Raw genomic sequence first — 20,999 nt, 5'->3', positions numbered from 1 at the left:
CCTGCAGAAGGTGTCCAAATGTGGACTTCAGCCAGAAATCGAAAAGTCGATCAATGGAAACCGCCGAAACGGGCTCGTTGGTCTAGGAGTATGATTCTAGCTTAGGGTGCGAGAGGTCCCGGGTTCAAATCCCGGACGAGCCCCGTTTCCTTACTTTAGATCCACAGGCGTCTGGCACCATTTTATGAGTGGCCCTTTCTGAAGAGTGCTGGGACCCAGACTTCTGTTTCTTTCAACTGTCCAGTAAAAAGGGGACTATAGGGAGGTGTGAAAAGGCTTGTTGGTCTAGAGGTATGGTTCTCGCTTCGGGTGTGAAAGGTCCCGGACAAGCCCCCTTTCGTCTCAAATCTCTGACTGATGTTAGAGCGAGTTAACTCCTTTAAAATTTTGCTAAGTAGTGTCCAACTTCAGAAAATACTAGAGTGCCCACTTCCTGTCCTGGTGATCTAAGCCAGAATTTGCTTGTTAGGTTTTAAGGAATTTACTTAGGTAACACTCACCTAAACCTGACGTCTGTTTTTACAGAGAAATGCACAGTTTCGCCCAACCAGCAACTTTAAAGCTAGGGCTTTCAAACTTAATGTCATCCATCTGTCCAATTCCTGGAATAAAGTCCTTGAGTTTTGTACGGCTAGGTCAACTCATTGATGCACATGCATTGTGGGTTTTTTTTAAAGTTTGTTTTGCCATGTCATTGCCAGTGTGGTTTTCACAGGCTAAGCAACTCAGTGGGCTCTATCAACCAAGGCCTAGTTTATAGCCAGTGAATTTGCTGGAGATAGGTTAAAGGGCTGGCGCGCTCCAGCTTCGACAGTGATTTTTAAAAAGTGCATTTTGCTGAGTCAAAGTATTAGCGCGCTAGACTTAGGAGGGTTTTTTCTCAGGCTATTTAAATATGCTGTCTTAACTGTAACAATCAAATTAGATTAGCCTTGCGACTAAACTTTGTAGGGTGGAAGATCTAAGGGACCAGAACTGGCTTGAGCTTCGGTAAATATTAGAGACACATATTGTAGTACCATGTATGGTGAAGTTGGAAAATCAGCTCTGGCGGAACCACAGCATAGCCAAAAATATTGCAAAGGGCTGAAATGATCATACCTTTGATGGTAAGGCCTCTCAAGAATGTCTAAGAGAGCTTAGCATGTGGAAGGTCACAACGAGCAGTGGGCTCTATCAGACGTCTCTTTCTAAAGAGAAATGCACAGTGTCACCCAACCAGCAACTTTAAAGCTAGGGCTTACAAACTTAATGTCATCCATCTGTCCAATGCCTGGATTAGAGTCCTTGAGTTTTGTACGGCTAGGTCAACTCTTTGATGCACATGCATGTTGGAGTTTTTTTAAGTGTGTTTTGCAATGTCATTGCCAGTGTGGTTTTCACAGGTTAAGCAAATCAGTGGGCTCTATCAGACCAAGGCCTAGTTGATAGCCAGTGAATTTGCTGGAGATAGGTTAAAGGGGTGGCGCGCCCGGCTTCGACAGTGATTTTTAAAAAGTGCATTTTGCTGAGTCATTGCCAATGCTCCTTTTCAAAGGTGAATAAAATCTAAGCCATTTGAGGCAGCATCACAAAACTCGGCATGCTCCATCTGGCCATGGCCTTGATTCAGCTTTGGCGGAACCACAGCCTAGCCAAAAACATTGCAAAGGTCTGAAATGATCAAAAACTTTGATGTTAAGGTCTCTCAAGAATGCCTAAGGGATATCAGCATGTGGAAGGTCACAACGAGCAGATGGCTTGCATTCTTTCTGCCTTCAATGGCGTGCCGGCCTGCAGAAGGTGTCCAAATGTGGACTTCAGCCAGAAATCGAAAAGTCGATCAATGGAAACCGCCGAAACGGGCTCGTTGGTCTAGGAGTATGATTCTCGCTTAGGGTGCGAGAGGTCCCGGGTTCAAATCCCGGACGAGCCCCGTTTCCTTACTTTAGATCCACAGGCGTCTGGCACCATTTTATGAGTGGCCCTTTCTGAAGAGTGCTGGGACCCAGACTTCTGTTTCTTTCAACTGTCCAGTAAAAAGGGGACTATAGGGAGGTGTGAAAAGGCTTGTTGGTCTAGAGGTATGGTTCTCGCTTCGGGTGTGAAAGGTCCCGGACAAGCCCCCTTTCGTCTCAAATCTCTGACTGATGTTAGAGCGAGTTAACTCCTTTAAAATTTTGCTAAGTAGTGTCCAACTTCAGAAAATACTAGAGTGCCCACTTCCTGTCCTGGTGATCTAAGCCAGAATTTGCTTGTTAGGTTTTAAGGAATTTACTTAGGTAACACTCACCTAAACCTGACGTCTGTTTTTACAGAGAAATGCACAGTTTCGCCCAACCAGCAACTTTAAAGCTAGGGCTTTCAAACTTAATGTCATCCATCTGTCCAATGCCTGGAATAAAGTCCTTGAGTTTTGTACGGCTAGGTCAACTCATTGATGCACATGCATTGTGGGTTTTTTTTAAAGTTTGTTTTGCCATGTCATTGCCAGTGTGGTTTTCACAGGCTAAGCAACTCAGTGGGCTCTATCAACCAAGGCCTAGTTTATAGCCAGTGAATTTGCTGGAGATAGGTTAAAGGGCTGGCGCGCTCCAGCTTCGACAGTGATTTTTAAAAAGTGCATTTTGCTGAGTCAAAGTATTAGCGCGCTAGACTTAGGAGGGTTTTTTCTCAGGCTATTTAAATATGCTGTCTTAACTGTAACAATCAAATTAGATTAGCCTTGCGACTAAACTTTGTAGGGTGGAAGATCTAAGGGACCAGAACTGGCTTGAGCTTCGGTAAATATTAGAGACACATATTGTAGTACCATGTATGGTGAAGTTGGAAAATCAGCTCTGGCGGAACCACAGCATAGCCAAAAATATTGCAAAGGGCTGAAATGATCATACCTTTGATGGTAAGGCCTCTCAAGAATGTCTAAGAGAGCTTAGCATGTGGAAGGTCACAACGAGCAGTGGGCTCTATCAGACGTCTCTTTCTAAAGAGAAATGCACAGTGTCACCCAACCAGCAACTTTAAAGCTAGGGCTTACAAACTTAATGTCATCCATCTGTCCAATGCCTGGATTAGAGTCCTTGAGTTTTGTACGGCTAGGTCAACTCTTTGATGCACATGCATGTTGGAGTTTTTTTAAGTGTGTTTTGCAATGTCATTGCCAGTGTGGTTTTCACAGGTTAAGCAAATCAGTGGGCTCTATCAGACCAAGGCCTAGTTGATAGCCAGTGAATTTGCTGGAGATAGGTTAAAGGGGTGGCGCGCCCGGCTTCGACAGTGATTTTTAAAAAGTGCATTTTGCTGAGTCATTGCCAATGCTCCTTTTCAAAGGTGAATAAAATCTAAGCCATTTGAGGCAGCATCACAAAACTCGGCATGCTCCATCTGGCCATGGCCTTGATTCAGCTTTGGCGGAACCACAGCCTAGCCAAAAACATTGCAAAGGTCTGAAATGATCAAAAACTTTGATGTTAAGGTCTCTCAAGAATGCCTAAGGGATATCAGCATGTGGAAGGTCACAACGAGCAGATGGCTTGCATTCTTTCTGCCTTCAATGGCGTGCCGGCCTGCAGAAGGTGTCCAAATGTGGACTTCAGCCAGAAATCGAAAAGTCGATCAATGGAAACCGCCGAAACGGGCTCGTTGGTCTAGGAGTATGATTCTCGCTTAGGGTGCGAGAGGTCCCGGGTTCAAATCCCGGACGAGCCCCGTTTCCTTACTTTAGATCCACAGGCGTCTGGCACCATTTTATGAGTGGCCCTTTCTGAAGAGTGCTGGGACCCAGACTTCTGTTTCTTTCAACTGTCCAGTAAAAAGGGGACTATAGGGAGGTGTGAAAAGGCTTGTTGGTCTAGAGGTATGGTTCTCGCTTCGGGTGTGAAAGGTCCCGGACAAGCCCCCTTTCGTCTCAAATCTCTGACTGATGTTAGAGCGAGTTAACTCCTTTAAAATTTTGCTAAGTAGTGTCCAACTTCAGAAAATACTAGAGTGCCCACTTCCTGTCCTGGTGATCTAAGCCAGAATTTGCTTGTTAGGTTTTAAGGAATTTACTTAGGTAACACTCACCTAAACCTGACGTCTGTTTTTACAGAGAAATGCACAGTTTCGCCCAACCAGCAACTTTAAAGCTAGGGCTTTCAAACTTAATGTCATCCATCTGTCCAATGCCTGGAATAAAGTCCTTGAGTTTTGTACGGCTAGGTCAACTCATTGATGCACATGCATTGTGGGTTTTTTTTAAAGTTTGTTTTGCCATGTCATTGCCAGTGTGGTTTTCACAGGCTAAGCAACTCAGTGGGCTCTATCAACCAAGGCCTAGTTTATAGCCAGTGAATTTGCTGGAGATAGGTTAAAGGGCTGGCGCGCTCCAGCTTCGACAGTGATTTTTAAAAAGTGCATTTTGCTGAGTCAAAGTATTAGCGCGCTAGACTTAGGAGGGTTTTTTCTCAGGCTATTTAAATATGCTGTCTTAACTGTAACAATCAAATTAGATTAGCCTTGCGACTAAACTTTGTAGGGTGGAAGATCTAAGGGACCAGAACTGGCTTGAGCTTCGGTAAATATTAGAGACACATATTGTAGTACCATGTATGGTGAAGTTGGAAAATCAGCTCTGGCGGAACCACAGCATAGCCAAAAATATTGCAAAGGGCTGAAATGATCATACCTTTGATGGTAAGGCCTCTCAAGAATGTCTAAGAGAGCTTAGCATGTGGAAGGTCACAACGAGCAGTGGGCTCTATCAGACGTCACTTTCTAAAGAGAAATGCACAGTGTCACCCAACCAGCAACTTTAAAGCTAGGGCTTACAAACTTAATGTCATCCATCTGTCCAATGCCTGGATTAGAGTCCTTGAGTTTTGTACGGCTAGGTCAACTCTTTGATGCACATGCATGTTGGAGTTTTTTTAAGTGTGTTTTGCAATGTCATTGCCAGTGTGGTTTTCACAGGTTAAGCAAATCAGTGGGCTCTATCAGACCAAGGCCTAGTTGATAGCCAGTGAATTTGCTGGAGATAGGTTAAAGGGGTGGCGCGCCCGGCTTCGACAGTGATTTTTAAAAAGTGCATTTTGCTGAGTCATTGCCAATGCTCCTTTTCAAAGGTGAATAAAATCTAAGCCATTTGAGGCAGCATCACAAAACTCGGCATGCTCCATCTGGCCATGGCCTTGATTCAGCTTTGGCGGAACCACAGCCTAGCCAAAAACATTGCAAAGGTCTGAAATGATCAAAAACTTTGATGTTAAGGTCTCTCAAGAATGCCTAAGGGATATCAGCATGTGGAAGGTCACAACGAGCAGATGGCTTGCATTCTTTCTGCCTTCAATGGCGTGCCGGCCTGCAGAAGGTGTCCAAATGTGGACTTCAGCCAGAAATCGAAAAGTCGATCAATGGAAACCGCCGAAACGGGCTCGTTGGTCTAGGAGTATGATTCTCGCTTAGGGTGCGAGAGGTCCCGGGTTCAAATCCCGGACGAGCCCCGTTTCCTTACTTTAGATCCACAGGCGTCTGGCACCATTTTATGAGTGGCCCTTTCTGAAGAGTGCTGGGACCCAGACTTCTGTTTCTTTCAACTGTCCAGTAAAAAGGGGACTATAGGGAGGTGTGAAAAGGCTTGTTGGTCTAGAGGTATGGTTCTCGCTTCGGGTGTGAAAGGTCCCGGACAAGCCCCCTTTCGTCTCAAATCTCTGACTGATGTTAGAGCGAGTTAACTCCTTTAAAATTTTGCTAAGTAGTGTCCAACTTCAGAAAATACTAGAGTGCCCACTTCCTGTCCTGGTGATCTAAGCCAGAATTTGCTTGTTAGGTTTTAAGGAATTTACTTAGGTAACACTCACCTAAACCTGACGTCTGTTTTTACAGAGAAATGCACAGTTTCGCCCAACCAGCAACTTTAAAGCTAGGGCTTTCAAACTTAATGTCATCCATCTGTCCAATGCCTGGAATAAAGTCCTTGAGTTTTGTACGGCTAGGTCAACTCATTGATGCACATGCATTGTGGGTTTTTTTTAAAGTTTGTTTTGCCATGTCATTGCCAGTGTGGTTTTCACAGGCTAAGCAACTCAGTGGGCTCTATCAACCAAGGCCTAGTTTATAGCCAGTGAATTTGCTGGAGATAGGTTAAAGGGCTGGCGCGCTCCAGCTTCGACAGTGATTTTTAAAAAGTGCATTTTGCTGAGTCAAAGTATTAGCGAGCTAGACTTAGGAGGGTTTTTTCTCAGGCTATTTAAATATGCTGTCTTAACTGTAACAATCAAATTAGATTAGCCTTGCGACTAAACTTTGTAGGGTGGAAGATCTAAGGGACCAGAACTGGCTTGAGCTTCGGTAAATATTAGAGACACATATTGTAGTACCATGTATGGTGAAGTTGGAAAATCAGCTCTGGCGGAACCACAGCATAGCCAAAAATATTGCAAAGGGCTGAAATGATCATACCTTTGATGGTAAGGCCTCTCAAGAATGTCTAAGAGAGCTTAGCATGTGGAAGGCCACAACGAGCAGTGGGCTCTATCAGACGTCTCTTTCTAAAGAGAAATGCACAGTGTCACCCAACCAGCAACTTTAAAGCTAGGGCTTACAAACTTAATGTCATCCATCTGTCCAATGCCTGGATTAGAGTCCTTGAGTTTTGTACGGCTAGGTCAACTCTTTGATGCACATGCATGTTGGAGTTTTTTTAAGTGTGTTTTGCAATGTCATTGCCAGTGTGGTTTTCACAGGTTAAGCAAATCAGTGGGCTCTATCAGACCAAGGCCTAGTTGATAGCCAGTGAATTTGCTGGAGATAGGTTAAAGGGGTGGCGCGCCCGGCTTCGACAGTGATTTTTAAAAAGTGCATTTTGCTGAGTCATTGCCAATGCTCCTTTTCAAAGGTGAATAAAATCTAAGCCATTTGAGGCAGCATCACAAAACTCGGCATGCTCCATCTGGCCATGGCCTTGATTCAGCTTTGGCGGAACCACAGCCTAGCCAAAAACATTGCAAAGGTCTGAAATGATCAAAAACTTTGATGTTAAGGTCTCTCAAGAATGCCTAAGGGATATCAGCATGTGGAAGGTCACAACGAGCAGATGGCTTGCATTCTTTCTGCCTTCAATGGCGTGCCGGCCTGCAGAAGGTGTCCAAATGTGGACTTCAGCCAGAAATCGAAAAGTCGATCAATGGAAACCGCCGAAACGGGCTCGTTGGTCTAGGAGTATGATTCTCGCTTAGGGTGCGAGAGGTCCCGGGTTCAAATCCCGGACGAGCCCCGTTTCCTTACTTTAGATCCACAGGCGTCTGGCACCATTTTATGAGTGGCCCTTTCTGAAGAGTGCTGGGACCCAGACTTCTGTTTCTTTCAACTGTCCAGTAAAAAGGGGACTATAGGGAGGTGTGAAAAGGCTTGTTGGTCTAGAGGTATGGTTCTCGCTTCGGGTGTGAAAGGTCCCGGACAAGCCCCCTTTCGTCTCAAATCTCTGACTGATGTTAGAGCGAGTTAACTCCTTTAAAATTTTGCTAAGTAGTGTCCAACTTCAGAAAATACTAGAGTGCCCACTTCCTGTCCTGGTGATCTAAGCCAGAATTTGCTTGTTAGGTTTTAAGGAATTTACTTAGGTAACACTCACCTAAACCTGACGTCTGTTTTTACAGAGAAATGCACAGTTTCGCCCAACCAACAACTTTAAAGCTAGGGCTTTCAAACTTAATGTCATCCATCTGTCCAATGCCTGGAATAAAGTCCTTGAGTTTTGTACGGCTAGGTCAACTCATTGATGCACATGCATTGTGGGTTTTTTTTAAAGTTTGTTTTGCCATGTCATTGCCAGTGTGGTTTTCACAGGCTAAGCAACTCAGTGGGCTCTATCAACCAAGGCCTAGTTTATAGCCAGTGAATTTGCTGGAGATAGGTTAAAGGGCTGGCGCGCTCCAGCTTCGACAGTGATTTTTAAAAAGTGCATTTTGCTGAGTCAAAGTATTAGCGCGCTAGACTTAGGAGGGTTTTTTCTCAGGCTATTTAAATATGCTGTCTTAACTGTAACAATCAAATTAGATTAGCCTTGCGACTAAACTTTGTAGGGTGGAAGATCTAAGGGACCAGAACTGGCTTGAGCTTCGGTAAATATTAGAGACACATATTGTAGTACCATGTATGGTGAAGTTGGAAAATCAGCTCTGGCGGAACCACAGCATAGCCAAAAATATTGCAAAGGGCTGAAATGATCATACCTTTGATGGTAAGGCCTCTCAAGAATGTCTAAGAGAGCTTAGCATGTGGAAGGCCACAACGAGCAGTGGGCTCTATCAGACGTCTCTTTCTAAAGAGAAATGCACAGTGTCACCCAACCAGCAACTTTAAAGCTAGGGCTTACAAACTTAATGTCATCCATCTGTCCAATGCCTGGATTAGAGTCCTTGAGTTTTGTACGGCTAGGTCAACTCTTTGATGCACATGCATGTTGGAGTTTTTTTAAGTGTGTTTTGCAATGTCATTGCCAGTGTGGTTTTCACAGGTTAAGCAAATCAGTGGGCTCTATCAGACCAAGGCCTAGTTGATAGCCAGTGAATTTGCTGGAGATAGGTTAAAGGGGTGGCGCGCCCGGCTTCGACAGTGATTTTTAAAAAGTGCATTTTGCTGAGTCATTGCCAATGCTCCTTTTCAAAGGTGAATAAAATCTAAGCCATTTGAGGCAGCATCACAAAACTCGGCATGCTCCATCTGGCCATGGCCTTGATTCAGCTTTGGCGGAACCACAGCCTAGCCAAAAACATTGCAAAGGTCTGAAATGATCAAAAACTTTGATGTTAAGGTCTCTCAAGAATGCCTAAGGGATATCAGCATGTGGAAGGTCACAACGAGCAGATGGCTTGCATTCTTTCTGCCTTCAATGGCGTGCCGGCCTGCAGAAGGTGTCCAAATGTGGACTTCAGCCAGAAATCGAAAAGTCGATCAATGGAAACCGCCGAAACGGGCTCGTTGGTCTAGGAGTATGATTCTCGCTTAGGGTGCGAGAGGTCCCGGGTTCAAATCCCGGACGAGCCCCGTTTCCTTACTTTAGATCCACAGGCGTCTGGCACCATTTTATGAGTGGCCCTTTCTGAAGAGTGCTGGGACCCAGACTTCTGTTTCTTTCAACTGTCCAGTAAAAAGGGGACTATAGGGAGGTGTGAAAAGGCTTGTTGGTCTAGAGGTATGGTTCTCGCTTCGGGTGTGAAAGGTCCCGGACAAGCCCCCTTTCGTCTCAAATCTCTGACTGATGTTAGAGCGAGTTAACTCCTTTAAAATTTTGCTAAGTAGTGTCCAACTTCAGAAAATACTAGAGTGCCCACTTCCTGTCCTGGTGATCTAAGCCAGAATTTGCTTGTTAGGTTTTAAGGAATTTACTTAGGTAACACTCACCTAAACCTGACGTCTGTTTTTACAGAGAAATGCACAGTTTCGCCCAACCAGCAACTTTAAAGCTAGGGCTTTCAAACTTAATGTCATCCATCTGTCCAATGCCTGGAATAAAGTCCTTGAGTTTTGTACGGCTAGGTCAACTCATTGATGCACATGCATTGTGGGGTTTTTTTAAAGTTTGTTTTGCCATGTCATTGCCAGTGTGGTTTTCAAAGGCTAAGCAACTCAGTGGGCTCTATCAACCAAGGCCTAGTTTATAGCCAGTGAATTTGCTGGAGATAGGTTAAAGGGCTGGCGCGCTCCAGCTTCGACAGTGATTTTTAAAAAGTGCATTTTGCTGAGTCAAAGTATTAGCGCGCTAGACTTAGGAGGGTTTTTTCTCAGGCTATTTAAATATGCTGTCTTAACTGTAACAATCAAATTAGATTAGCCTTGCGACTAAACTTTGTAGGGTGGAAGATCTAAGGGACCAGAACTGGCTTGAGCTTCGGTAAATATTAGAGACACATATTGTAGTACCATGTATGGTGAAGTTGGAAAATCAGCTCTGGCGGAACCACAGCATAGCCAAAAATATTGCAAAGGGCTGAAATGATCATACCTTTGATGGTAAGGCCTCTCAAGAATGTCTAAGAGAGCTTAGCATGTGGAAGGCCACAACGAGCAGTGGGCTCTATCAGACGTCTCTTTCTAAAGAGAAATGCACAGTGTCACCCAACCAGCAACTTTAAAGCTAGGGTTTACAAACTTAATGTCATCCATCTGTCCAATGCCTGGATTAGAGTCCTTGAGTTTTGTACGGCTAGGTCAACTCTTTGATGCACATGCATGTTGGAGTTTTTTTAAGTGTGTTTTGCAATGTCATTGCCAGTGTGGTTTTCACAGGTTAAGCAAATCAGTGGGCTCTATCAGACCAAGGCCTAGTTGATAGCCAGTGAATTTGCTGGAGATAGGTTAAAGGGGTGGCGCGCCCGGCTTCGACAGTGATTTTTAAAAAGTGCATTTTGCTGAGTCATTGCCAATGCTCCTTTTCAAAGGTGAATAAAATCTAAGCCACTTGAGGCAGCATCACAAAACTCGGCATGCTCCATCTGGCCATGGCCTTGATTCAGCTTTGGCGGAACCACAGCCTAGCCAAAAACATTGCAAAGGTCTGAAATGATCAAAAACTTTGATGTTAAGGTCTCTCAAGAATGCCTAAGGGATATCAGCATGTGGAAGGTCACAACGAGCAGATGGCTTGCATTCTTTCTGCCTTCAATGGCGTGCCGGCCTGCAGAAGGTGTCCAAATGTGGACTTCAGCCAGAAATCGAAAAGTCGATCAATGGAAACCGCCGAAACGGGCTCGTTGGTCTAGGAGTATGATTCTCGCTTAGGGTGCGAGAGGTCCCGGGTTCAAATCCCGGACGAGCCCCGTTTCCTTACTTTAGATCCACAGGCGTCTGGCACCATTTTATGAGTGGCCCTTTCTGAAGAGTGCTGGGCCCCAGACTTCTGTTTCTTTCAACTGTCCAGTAAAAAGGGGACTATAGGGAGGTGTGAAAAGGCTTGTTGGTCTAGAGGTATGGTTCTCGCTTCGGGTGTGAAAGGTCCCGGACAAGCCCCCTTTCGTCTCAAATCTCTGACTGATGTTAGAGCGAGTTAACTCCTTTAAAATTTTGCTAAGTAGTGTCCAACTTCAGAAAATACTAGAGTGCCCACTTCCTGTCCTGGTGATCTAAGCCAGAATTTGCTTGTTAGGTTTTAAGGAATTTACTTAGGTAACACTCACCTAAACCTGACGTCTGTTTTTACAGAGAAATGCACAGTTTCGCCCAACCAGCAACTTTAAAGCTAGGGCTTTCAAACTTAATGTCATCCATCTGTCCAATGCCTGGAATAAAGTCCTTGAGTTTTGTACGGCTAGGTCAACTCATTGATGCACATGCATTGTGGGTTTTTTTTAAAGTTTGTTTTGCCATGTCATTGCCAGTGTGGTTTTCACAGGCTAAGCAACTCAGTGGGCTCTATCAACCAAGGCCTAGTTTATAGCCAGTGAATTTGCTGGAGATAGGTTAAAGGGCTGGCGCGCTCCAGCTTCGACAGTGATTTTTAAAAAGTGCATTTTGCTGAGTCAAAGTATTAGCGCGCTAGACTTAGGAGGGTTTTTTCTCAGGCTATTTAAATATGCTGTCTTAACTGTAACAATCAAATTAGATTAGCCTTGCGACTAAACTTTGTAGGGTGGAAGATCTAAGGGACCAGAACTGGCTTGAGCTTCGGTAAATATTAGAGACACATATTGTAGTACCATGTATGGTGAAGTTGGAAAATCAGCTCTGGCGGAACCACAGCATAGCCAAAAATATTGCAAAGGGCTGAAATGATCATACCTTTGATGGTAAGGCCTCTCAAGAATGTCTAAGAGAGCTTAGCATGTGGAAGGCCACAACGAGCAGTGGGCTCTATCAGACGTCTCTTTCTAAAGAGAAATGCACAGTGTCACCCAACCAGCAACTTTAAAGCTAGGGCTTACAAACTTAATGTCATCCATCTGTCCAATGCCTGGATTAGAGTCCTTGAGTTTTGTACGGCTAGGTCAACTCTTTGATGCACATGCATGTTGGAGTTTTTTTAAGTGTGTTTTGCAATGTCATTGCCAGTGTGGTTTTCACAGGTTAAGCAAATCAGTGGGCTCTATCAGACCAAGGCCTAGTTGATAGCCAGTGAATTTGCTGGAGATAGGTTAAAGGGGTGGCGCGCCCGGCTTCGACAGTGATTTTTAAAAAGTGCATTTTGCTGAGTCATTGCCAATGCTCCTTTTCAAAGGTGAATAAAATCTAAGCCATTTGAGGCAGCATCACAAAACTCGGCATGCTCCATCTGGCCATGGCCTTGATTCAGCTTTGGCGGAACCACAGCCTAGCCAAAAACATTGCAAAGGTCTGAAATGATCAAAAACTTTGATGTTAAGGTCTCTCAAGAATGCCTAAGGGATATCAGCATGTGGAAGGTCACAACGAGCAGATGGCTTGCATTCTTTCTGCCTTCAATGGCGTGCCGGCCTGCAGAAGGTGTCCAAATGTGGACTTCAGCCAGAAATCGAAAAGTCGATCAATGGAAACCGCCGAAACGGGCTCGTTGGTCTAGGAGTATGATTCTCGCTTAGGGTGCGAGAGGTCCCGGGTTCAAATCCCGGACGAGCCCCGTTTCCTTACTTTAGATCCACAGGCGTCTGGCACCATTTTATGAGTGGCCCTTTCTGAAGAGTGCTGGGCCCCAGACTTCTGTTTCTTTCAACTGTTCAGTAAAAAGGGGACTATAGGGAGGTGTGAAAAGGCTTGTTGGTCTAGAGGTATGGTTCTCGCTTCGGGTGTGAAAGGTCCCGGACAAGCCCCCTTTCGTCTCAAATCTCTGACTGATGTTAGAGCGAGTTAACTCCTTTAAAATTTTGCTAAGTAGTGTCCAACTTCAGAAAATACTAGAGTGCCCACTTCCTGTCCTGGTGATCTAAGCCAGAATTTGCTTGTTAGGTTTTAAGGAATTTACTTAGGTAACACTCACCTAAACCTGACGTCTGTTTTTACAGAGAAATGCACAGTTTCGCCCAACCAGCAACTTTAAAGCTAGGGCTTTCAAACTTAATGTCATCCATCTGTCCAATGCCTGGAATAAAGTCCTTGAGTTTTGTACGGCTAGGTCAACTCATTGATGCACATGCATTGTGGGTTTTTTTTAAAGTTTGTTTTGCCATGTCATTGCCAGTGTGGTTTTCACAGGCTAAGCAACTCAGTGGGCTCTATCAACCAAGGCCTAGTTTATAGCCAGTGAATTTGCTGGAGATAGGTTAAAGGGCTGGCGCGCTCCAGCTTCGACAGTGATTTTTAAAAAGTGCATTTTGCTGAGTCAAAGTATTAGCGCGCTAGACTTAGGAGGGTTTTTTCTCAGGCTATTTAAATATGCTGTCTTAACTGTAACAATCAAATTAGATTAGCCTTGCGACTAAACTTTGTAGGGTGGAAGATCTAAGGGACCAGAACTGGCTTGAGCTTCGGTAAATATTAGAGACACATATTGTAGTACCATGTATGGTGAAGTTGGAAAATCAGCTCTGGCGGAACCACAGCATAGCCAAAAATATTGCAAAGGGCTGAAATGATCATACCTTTGATGGTAAGGCCTCTCAAGAATGTCTAAGAGAGCTTAGCATGTGGAAGGCCACAACGAGCAGTGGGCTCTATCAGACGTCTCTTTCTAAAGAGAAATGCACAGTGTCACCCAACCAGCAACTTTAAAGCTAGGGCTTACAAACTTAATGTCATCCATCTGTCCAATGCCTGGATTAGAGTCCTTGAGTTTTGTACGGCTAGGTCAACTCTTTGATGCACATGCATGTTGGAGTTTTTTTAAGTGTGTTTTGCAATGTCATTGCCAGTGTGGTTTTCACAGGTTAAGCAAATCAGTGGGCTCTATCAGACCAAGGCCTAGTTGATAGCCAGTGAATTTGCTGGAGATAGGTTAAAGGGGTGGCGCGCCCGGCTTCGACAGTGATTTTTAAAAAGTGCATTTTGCTGAGTCATTGCCAATGCTCCTTTTCAAAGGTGAATAAAATCTAAGCCATTTGAGGCAGCATCACAAAACTCGGCATGCTCCATCTGGCCATGGCCTTGATTCAGCTTTGGCGGAACCACAGCCTAGCCAAAAACATTGCAAAGGTCTGAAATGATCAAAAACTTTGATGTTAAGGTCTCTCAAGAATGCCTAAGGGATATCAGCATGTGGAAGGTCACAACGAGCAGATGGCTTGCATTCTTTCTGCCTTCAATGGCGTGCCGGCCTGCAGAAGGTGTCCAAATGTGGACTTCAGCCAGAAATCGAAAAGTCGATCAATGGAAACCGCCGAAACGGGCTCGTTGGTCTAGGAGTATGATTCTCGCTTAGGGTGCGAGAGGTCCCGGGTTCAAATCCCGGACGAGCCCCGTTTCCTTACTTTAGATCCACAGGCGTCTGGCACCATTTTATGAGTGGCCCTTTCTGAAGAGTGCTGGGACCCAGACTTCTGTTTCTTTCAACTGTCCAGTAAAAAGGGGACTATAGGGAGGTGTGAAAAGGCTTGTTGGTCTAGAGGTATGGTTCTCGCTTCGGGTGTGAAAGGTCCCGGACAAGCCCCCTTTCGTCTCAAATCTCTGACTGATGTTAGAGCGAGTTAACTCCTTTAAAATTTTGCTAAGTAGTGTCCAACTTCAGAAAATACTAGAGTGCCCACTTCCTGTCCTGGTGATCTAAGCCAGAATTTGCTTGTTAGGTTTTAAGGAATTTACTTAGGTAACACTCACCTAAACCTGACGTCTGTTTTTACAGAGAAATGCACAGTTTCGCCCAACCAGCAACTTTAAAGCTAGGGCTTTCAAACTTAATGTCATCCATCTGTCCAATGCCTGGAATAAAGTCCTTGAGTTTTGTACGGCTAGGTCAACTCATTGATGCACATGCATTGTGGGTTTTTTTTAAAGTTTGTTTTGCCATGTCATTGCCAGTGTGGTTTTCACAGGCTAAGCAACTCAGTGGGCTCTATCAACCAAGGCCTAGTTTATAGCCAGTGAATTTGCTGGAGATAGGTTAAAGGGCTGGCGCGCTCCAGCTTCGACAGTGATTTTTAAAAAGTGCATTTTGCTGAGTCAAAGTATTAGCGCGCTAGACTTAGGAGGGTTTTTTCTCAGGCTATTTAAATATGCTGTCTTAACTGTAACAATCAAATTAGATTAGCCTTGCGACTAAACTTTGTCGGGTGGAAGATCTAAGGGACCAGAACTGGCTTGAGCTTCGGTAAATATTAGAGACACATATTGTAGTACCATGTATGGTGAAGTTGGAAAATCAGCTCTGGCGGAACCACAGCATAGCCAAAAATATTGCAAAGGGCTGAAATGATCATACCTTTGATGGTAAGGCCTCTCAAGAATGTCTAAGAGAGCTTAGCATGTGGAAGGCCACAACGAGCAGTGGGCTCTATCAGACGTCTCTTTCTAAAGAGAAATGCACAGTGTCACCCAACCAGCAACTTTAAAGCTAGGGCTTACAAACTTAATGTCATCCATCTGTCCAATGCCTGGATTAGAGTCCTTGAGTTTTGTACGGCTAGGTCAACTCTTTGATGCACATGCATGTTGGAGTTTTTTTAAGTGTGTTTTGCAATGTCATTGCCAGTGTGGTTTTCACAGGTTAAGCAAATCAGTGGGCTCTATCAGACCAAGGCCTAGTTGATAGCCAGTGAATTTGCTGGAGATAGGTTAAAGGGGTGGCGCGCCCGGCTTCGACAGTGATTTTTAAAAAGTGCATTTTGCTGAGTCATTGCCAATGCTCCTTTTCAAAGGTGAATAAAATCTAAGCCATTTGAGGCAGCATCACAAAACTCGGCATGCTCCATCTGGCCATGGCCTTGATTCAGCTTTGGCGGAACCACAGCCTAGCCAAAAACATTGCAAAGGTCTGAAATGATCAAAAACTTTGATGTTAAGGTCTCTCAAGAATGCCTAAGGGATATCAGCATGTGGAAGGTCACAACGAGCAGATGGCTTGCATTCTTTCTGCCTTCAATGGCGTGCCGGCCTGCAGAAGGTGTCCAAATGTGGACTTCAGCCAGAAATCGAAAAGTCGATCAATGGAAACCGCCGAAACGGGCTCGTTGGTCTAGGAGTATGATTCTCGCTTAGGGTGCGAGAGGTCCCGGGTTCAAATCCCGGACGAGCCCCATTTCCTTACTTTAGATCCACAGGCGTCTGGCACCATTTTATGAGTGGCCCTTTCTGAAGAGTGCTGGGCCCCAGACTTCTGTTTCTTTCAACTGTCCAGTAAAAAGGGGACTATAGGGAGGTGTGAAAAGGCTTGTTGGTCTAGAGGTATGGTTCTCGCTTCGGGTGTGAAAGGTCCCGGACAAGCCCCCTTTCGTCTCAAATCTCTGACTGATGTTAGAGCGAGTTAACTCCTTTAAAATTTTGCTAAGTAGTGTCCAACTTCAGAAAATACTAGAGTGCCCACTTCCTGTCCTGGTGATCTAAGCCAGAATTTGCTTGTTAGGTTTTAAGGAATTTACTTAGGTAACACTCACCTAAACCTGACGTCTGTTTTTACAGAGAAATGCACAGTTTCGCCCAACCAGCAACTTTAAAGCTAGGGCTTTCAAACTTAATGTCATCCATCTGTCCAATGCCTGGAATAAAGTCCTTGAGTTTTGTACGGCTAGGTCAACTCATTGATGCACATGCATTGTGGGTTTTTTTTAAAGTTTGTTTTGCCATGTCATTGCCAGTGTGGTTTTCACAGGCTAAGCAACTCAGTGGGCTCTATCAACCAAGGCCTAGTTTATAGCCAGTGAATTTGCTGGAGATAGGTTAAAGGGCTGGCGCGCTCCAGCTTCGACAGTGATTTTTAAAAAGTGCATTTTGCTGAGTCAAAGTATTAGCGCGCTAGACTTAGGAGGGTTTTTTCTCAGGCTATTTAAATATGCTGTCTTAACTGTAACAATCAAATTAGATTAGCCTTGCGACTAAACTTTGTAGGGTGGAAGATCTAAGGGACCAGAACTGGCTTGAGCTTCGGTAAATATTAGAGACACATATTGTAGTACCATGTATGGTGAAGTTGGAAAATCAGCTCTGGCGGAACCACAGCATAGCCAAAAATATTGCAAAGGGCTGAAATGATCATACCTTTGATGGTAAGGCCTCTCAAGAATGTCTAAGAGAGCTTAGCATGTGGAAGGCCACAACGAGCAGTGGGCTCTATCAGACGTCTCTTTCTAAAGAGAAATGCACAGTGTCACCCAACCAGCAACTTTAAAGCTAGGGCTTACAAACTTAATGTCATCCATCTGTCCAATGCCTGGATTAGAGTCCTTGAGTTTTGTACGGCTAGGTCAACTCTTTGATGCACATGCATGTTGGAGTTTTTTTAAGTGTGTTTTGCAATGTCATTGCCAGTGTGGTTTTCACAGGTTAAGCAAATCAGTGGGCTCTATCAGACCAAGGCCTAGTTGATAGCCAGTGAATTTGCTGGAGATAGGTTAAAGGGGTGGCGCGCCCGGCTTCGACAGTGATTTTTAAAAAGTGCATTTTGCTGAGTCATTGCCAATGCTCCTTTTCAAAGGTGAATAAAATCTAAGCCATTTGAGGCAGCATCACAAAACTCGGCATGCTCCATCTGGCCATGGCCTTGATTCAGCTTTGGCGGAACCACAGCCTAGCCAAAAACATTGCAAAGGTCTGAAATGATCAAAAACTTTGATGTTAAGGTCTCTCAAGAATGCCTAAGGGATATCAGCATGTGGAAGGTCACAACGAGCAGATGGCTTGCATTCTTTCTGCCTTCAATGGCGTGCCGGCCTGCAGAAGGTGTCCAAATGTGGACTTCAGCCAGAAATCGAAAAGTCGATCAATGGAAACCGCCGAAACGGGCTCGTTGGTCTAGGAGTATGATTCTCGCTTAGGGTGCGAGAGGTCCCGGGTTCAAATCCCGGACGAGCCCCGTTTCCTTACTTTAGATCCACAGGCGTCTGGCACCATTTTATGAGTGGCCCTTTCTGAAGAGTGCTGGGACCCAGACTTCTGTTTCTTTCAACTGTCCAGTAAAAAGGGGACTATAGGGAGGTGTGAAAAGGCTTGTTGGTCTAGAGGTATGGTTCTCGCTTCGGGTGTGAAAGGTCCCGGACAAGCCCCCTTTCGTCTCAAATCTCTGACTGATGTTAGAGCGAGTTAACTCCTTTAAAATTTTGCTAAGTAGTGTCCAACTTCAGAAAATACTAGAGTGCCCACTTCCTGTCCTGGTGATCTAAGCCAGAATTTGCTTGTTAGGTTTTAAGGAATTTACTTAGGTAACACTCACCTAAACCTGACGTCTGTTTTTACAGAGAAATGCACAGTTTCGCCCAACCAGCAACTTTAAAGCTAGGGCTTTCAAACTTAATGTCATCCATCTGTCCAATGCCTGGAATAAAGTCCTTGAGTTTTGTACGGCTAGGTCAACTCATTGATGCACATGCATTGTGGGTTTTTTTTAAAGTTTGTTTTGCCATGTCATTGCCAGTGTGGTTTTCACAGGCTAAGCAACTCAGTGGGCTCTATCAACCAAGGCCTAGTTTATAGCCAGTGAATTTGCTGGAGATAGGTTAAAGGGCTGGCGCGCTCCAGCTTCGACAGTGATTTTTAAAAAGTGCATTTTGCTGAGTCAAAGTATTAGCGCGCTAGACTTAGGAGGGTTTTTTCTCAGGCTATTTAAATATGCTGTCTTAACTGTAACAATCAAATTAGATTAGCCTTGCGACTAAACTTTGTCGGGTGGAAGATCTAAGGGACCAGAACTGGCTTGAGCTTCGGTAAATATTAGAGACACATATTGTAGTACCATGTATGGTGAAGTTGGAAAATCAGCTCTGGCGGAACCACAGCATAGCCAAAAATATTGCAAAGGGCTGAAATGATCATACCTTTGATGGTAAGGCCTCTCAAGAATGTCTAAGAGAGCTTAGCATGTGGAAGGCCACAACGAGCAGTGGGCTCTATCAGACGTCTCTTTCTAAAGAGAAATGCACAGTGTCACCCAACCAGCAACTTTAAAGCTAGGGCTTACAAACTTAATGTCATCCATCTGTCCAATGCCTGGATTAGAGTCCTTGAGTTTTGTACGGCTAGGTCAACTCTTTGATGCACATGCATGTTGGAGTTTTTTTAAGTGTGTTTTGCAATGTCATTGCCAGTGTGGTTTTCACAGGTTAAGCAAATCAGTGGGCTCTATCAGACCAAGGCCTAGTTGATAGCCAGTGAATTTGCTGGAGATAGGTTAAAGGGGTGGCGCGCCCGGCTTCGACAGTGATTTTTAAAAAGTGCATTTTGCTGAGTCATTGCCAATGCTCCTTTTCAAAGGTGAATAAAATCTAAGCCATTTGAGGCAGCATCACAAAACTCGGCATGCTCCATCTGGCCATGGCCTTGATTCAGCTTTGGCGGAACCACAGCCTAGCCAAAAACATTGCAAAGGTCTGAAATGATCAAAAACTTTGATGTTAAGGTCTCTCAAGAATGCCTAAGGGATATCAGCATGTGGAAGGTCACAACGAGCAGATGGCTTGCATTCTTTCTGCCTTCAATGGCGTGCCGGCCTGCAGAAGGTGTCCAAATGTGGACTTCAGCCAGAAATCGAAAAGTCGATCAATGGAAACCGCCGAAACGGGCTCGTTGGTCTAGGAGTATGATTCTCGCTTAGGGTGCGAGAGGTCCCGGGTTCAAATCCCGGACGAGCCCCATTTCCTTACTTTAGATCCACAGGCGTCTGGCACCATTTTATGAGTGGCCCTTTCTGAAGAGTGCTGGGCCCCAGACTTCTGTTTCTTTCAACTGTCCAGTAAAAAGGGGACTATAGGGAGGTGTGAAAAGGCTTGTTGGTCTAGAGGTATGGTTCTCGCTTCGGGTGTGAAAGGTCCCGGACAAGCCCCCTTTCGTCTCAAATCTCTGACTGATGTTAGAGCGAGTTAACTCCTTTAAAATTTTGCTAAGTAGTGTCCAACTTCAGAAAATACTAGAGTGCCCACTTCCTGTCCTGGTGATCTAAGCCAGAATTTGCTTGTTAGGTTTTAAGGAATTTACTTAGGTAACACTCACCTAAACCTGACGTCTGTTTTTACAGAGAAATGCACAGTTTCGCCCAACCAGCAACTTTAAAGCTAGGGCTTTCAAACTTAATGTCATCCATCTGTCCAATGCCTGGAATAAAGTCCTTGAGTTTTGTACGGCTAGGTCAACTCATTGATGCACATGCATTGTGGGTTTTTTTTAAAGTTTGTTTTGCCATGTCATTGCCAGTGTGGTTTTCACAGGCTAAGCAACTCAGTGGGCTCTATCAACCAAGGCCTAGTTTATAGCCAGTGAATTTGCTGGAGATAGGTTAAAGGGCTGGCGCGCTCCAGCTTCGACAGTGATTTTTAAAAAGTGCATTTTGCTGAGTCAAAGTATTAGCGCGCTAGACTTAGGAGCGTTTTTTCTCAGGCTATTTAAATATGCTGTCTTAACTGTAACAATCAAATTAGATTAGCCTTGCGACTAAACTTTGTAGGGTGGAAGATCTAAGGGACCAGAACTGGCTTGAGCTTCGGTAAATATTAGAGACACATATTGTAGTACCATGTATGGTGAAGTTGGAAAATCAGCTCTGGCGGAACCACAGCATAGCCAAAAATATTGCAAAGGGCTGAAATGATCATACCTTTGATGGTAAGGCCTCTCAAGAATGTCTAAGAGAGCTTAGCATGTGGAAGGCCACAACGAGCAGTGGGCTCTATCAGACGTCTCTTTCTAAAGAGAAATGCACAGTGTCACCCAACCAGCAACTTTAAAGCTAGGGCTTACAAACTTAATGTCATCCATCTGTCCAATGCCTGGATTAGAGTCCTTGAGTTTTGTACGGCTAGGTCAACTCTTTGATGCACATGCATGTTGGAGTTTTTTTAAGTGTGTTTTGCAATGTCATTGCCAGTGTGGTTTTCACAGGTTAAGCAAATCAGTGGGCTCTATCAGACCAAGGCCTAGTTGATAGCCAGTGAATTTGCTGGAGATAGGTTAAAGGGGTGGCGCGCCCGGCTTCGACAGTGATTTTTAAAAAGTGCATTTTG

At 44.6% G+C, this 20,999-nt stretch overlaps 11 non-coding genes across 11 annotated transcripts; all 11 read left to right on the top strand.

The window, feature by feature from the left end:
* Positions 1-1,843: 1,843 nt before the first annotated feature.
* On the top strand, positions 1,844-1,915 carry trnap-agg (transfer RNA proline (anticodon AGG)). Its single transcript has one exon. It is a non-coding gene; the product is annotated as a tRNA-Pro (tRNA).
* A 1,700-nt stretch (positions 1,916-3,615) lies between these two features.
* Positions 3,616-3,687, top strand: trnap-agg (transfer RNA proline (anticodon AGG)). Its single transcript has one exon. It is a non-coding gene; the product is annotated as a tRNA-Pro (tRNA).
* Positions 3,688-5,387: 1,700 nt separating this feature from the next.
* Positions 5,388-5,459, top strand: trnap-agg (transfer RNA proline (anticodon AGG)). The gene has a single exon. It is a non-coding gene; the product is annotated as a tRNA-Pro (tRNA).
* A 1,700-nt stretch (positions 5,460-7,159) lies between these two features.
* On the top strand, positions 7,160-7,231 carry trnap-agg (transfer RNA proline (anticodon AGG)). Its single transcript has one exon. It is a non-coding gene; the product is annotated as a tRNA-Pro (tRNA).
* Positions 7,232-8,931: 1,700 nt separating this feature from the next.
* On the top strand, positions 8,932-9,003 carry trnap-agg (transfer RNA proline (anticodon AGG)). The gene has a single exon. It is a non-coding gene; the product is annotated as a tRNA-Pro (tRNA).
* A 1,700-nt stretch (positions 9,004-10,703) lies between these two features.
* On the top strand, positions 10,704-10,775 carry trnap-agg (transfer RNA proline (anticodon AGG)). The gene has a single exon. It is a non-coding gene; the product is annotated as a tRNA-Pro (tRNA).
* Positions 10,776-12,475: 1,700 nt separating this feature from the next.
* Positions 12,476-12,547, top strand: trnap-agg (transfer RNA proline (anticodon AGG)). The gene has a single exon. It is a non-coding gene; the product is annotated as a tRNA-Pro (tRNA).
* A 1,700-nt stretch (positions 12,548-14,247) lies between these two features.
* Positions 14,248-14,319, top strand: trnap-agg (transfer RNA proline (anticodon AGG)). Its single transcript has one exon. It is a non-coding gene; the product is annotated as a tRNA-Pro (tRNA).
* A 1,700-nt stretch (positions 14,320-16,019) lies between these two features.
* On the top strand, positions 16,020-16,091 carry trnap-agg (transfer RNA proline (anticodon AGG)). The gene has a single exon. It is a non-coding gene; the product is annotated as a tRNA-Pro (tRNA).
* Positions 16,092-17,791: 1,700 nt separating this feature from the next.
* Positions 17,792-17,863, top strand: trnap-agg (transfer RNA proline (anticodon AGG)). The gene has a single exon. It is a non-coding gene; the product is annotated as a tRNA-Pro (tRNA).
* A 1,700-nt stretch (positions 17,864-19,563) lies between these two features.
* Positions 19,564-19,635, top strand: trnap-agg (transfer RNA proline (anticodon AGG)). Its single transcript has one exon. It is a non-coding gene; the product is annotated as a tRNA-Pro (tRNA).
* Positions 19,636-20,999: the final 1,364 nt, after the last annotated feature.

Source organism: Electrophorus electricus, chromosome 23 (assembly GCF_041902795.1).
Source record: "Electrophorus electricus isolate QZ-2024a chromosome 23, ASM4190279v1, whole genome shotgun sequence".
NCBI classification, from domain to species: Eukaryota; Metazoa; Chordata; class Actinopteri; order Gymnotiformes; family Gymnotidae; genus Electrophorus; species Electrophorus electricus.
The sequence above is the reverse complement of the archived record's forward strand: the minus strand, read 5'-3'. Positions and strand labels throughout refer to the sequence as shown.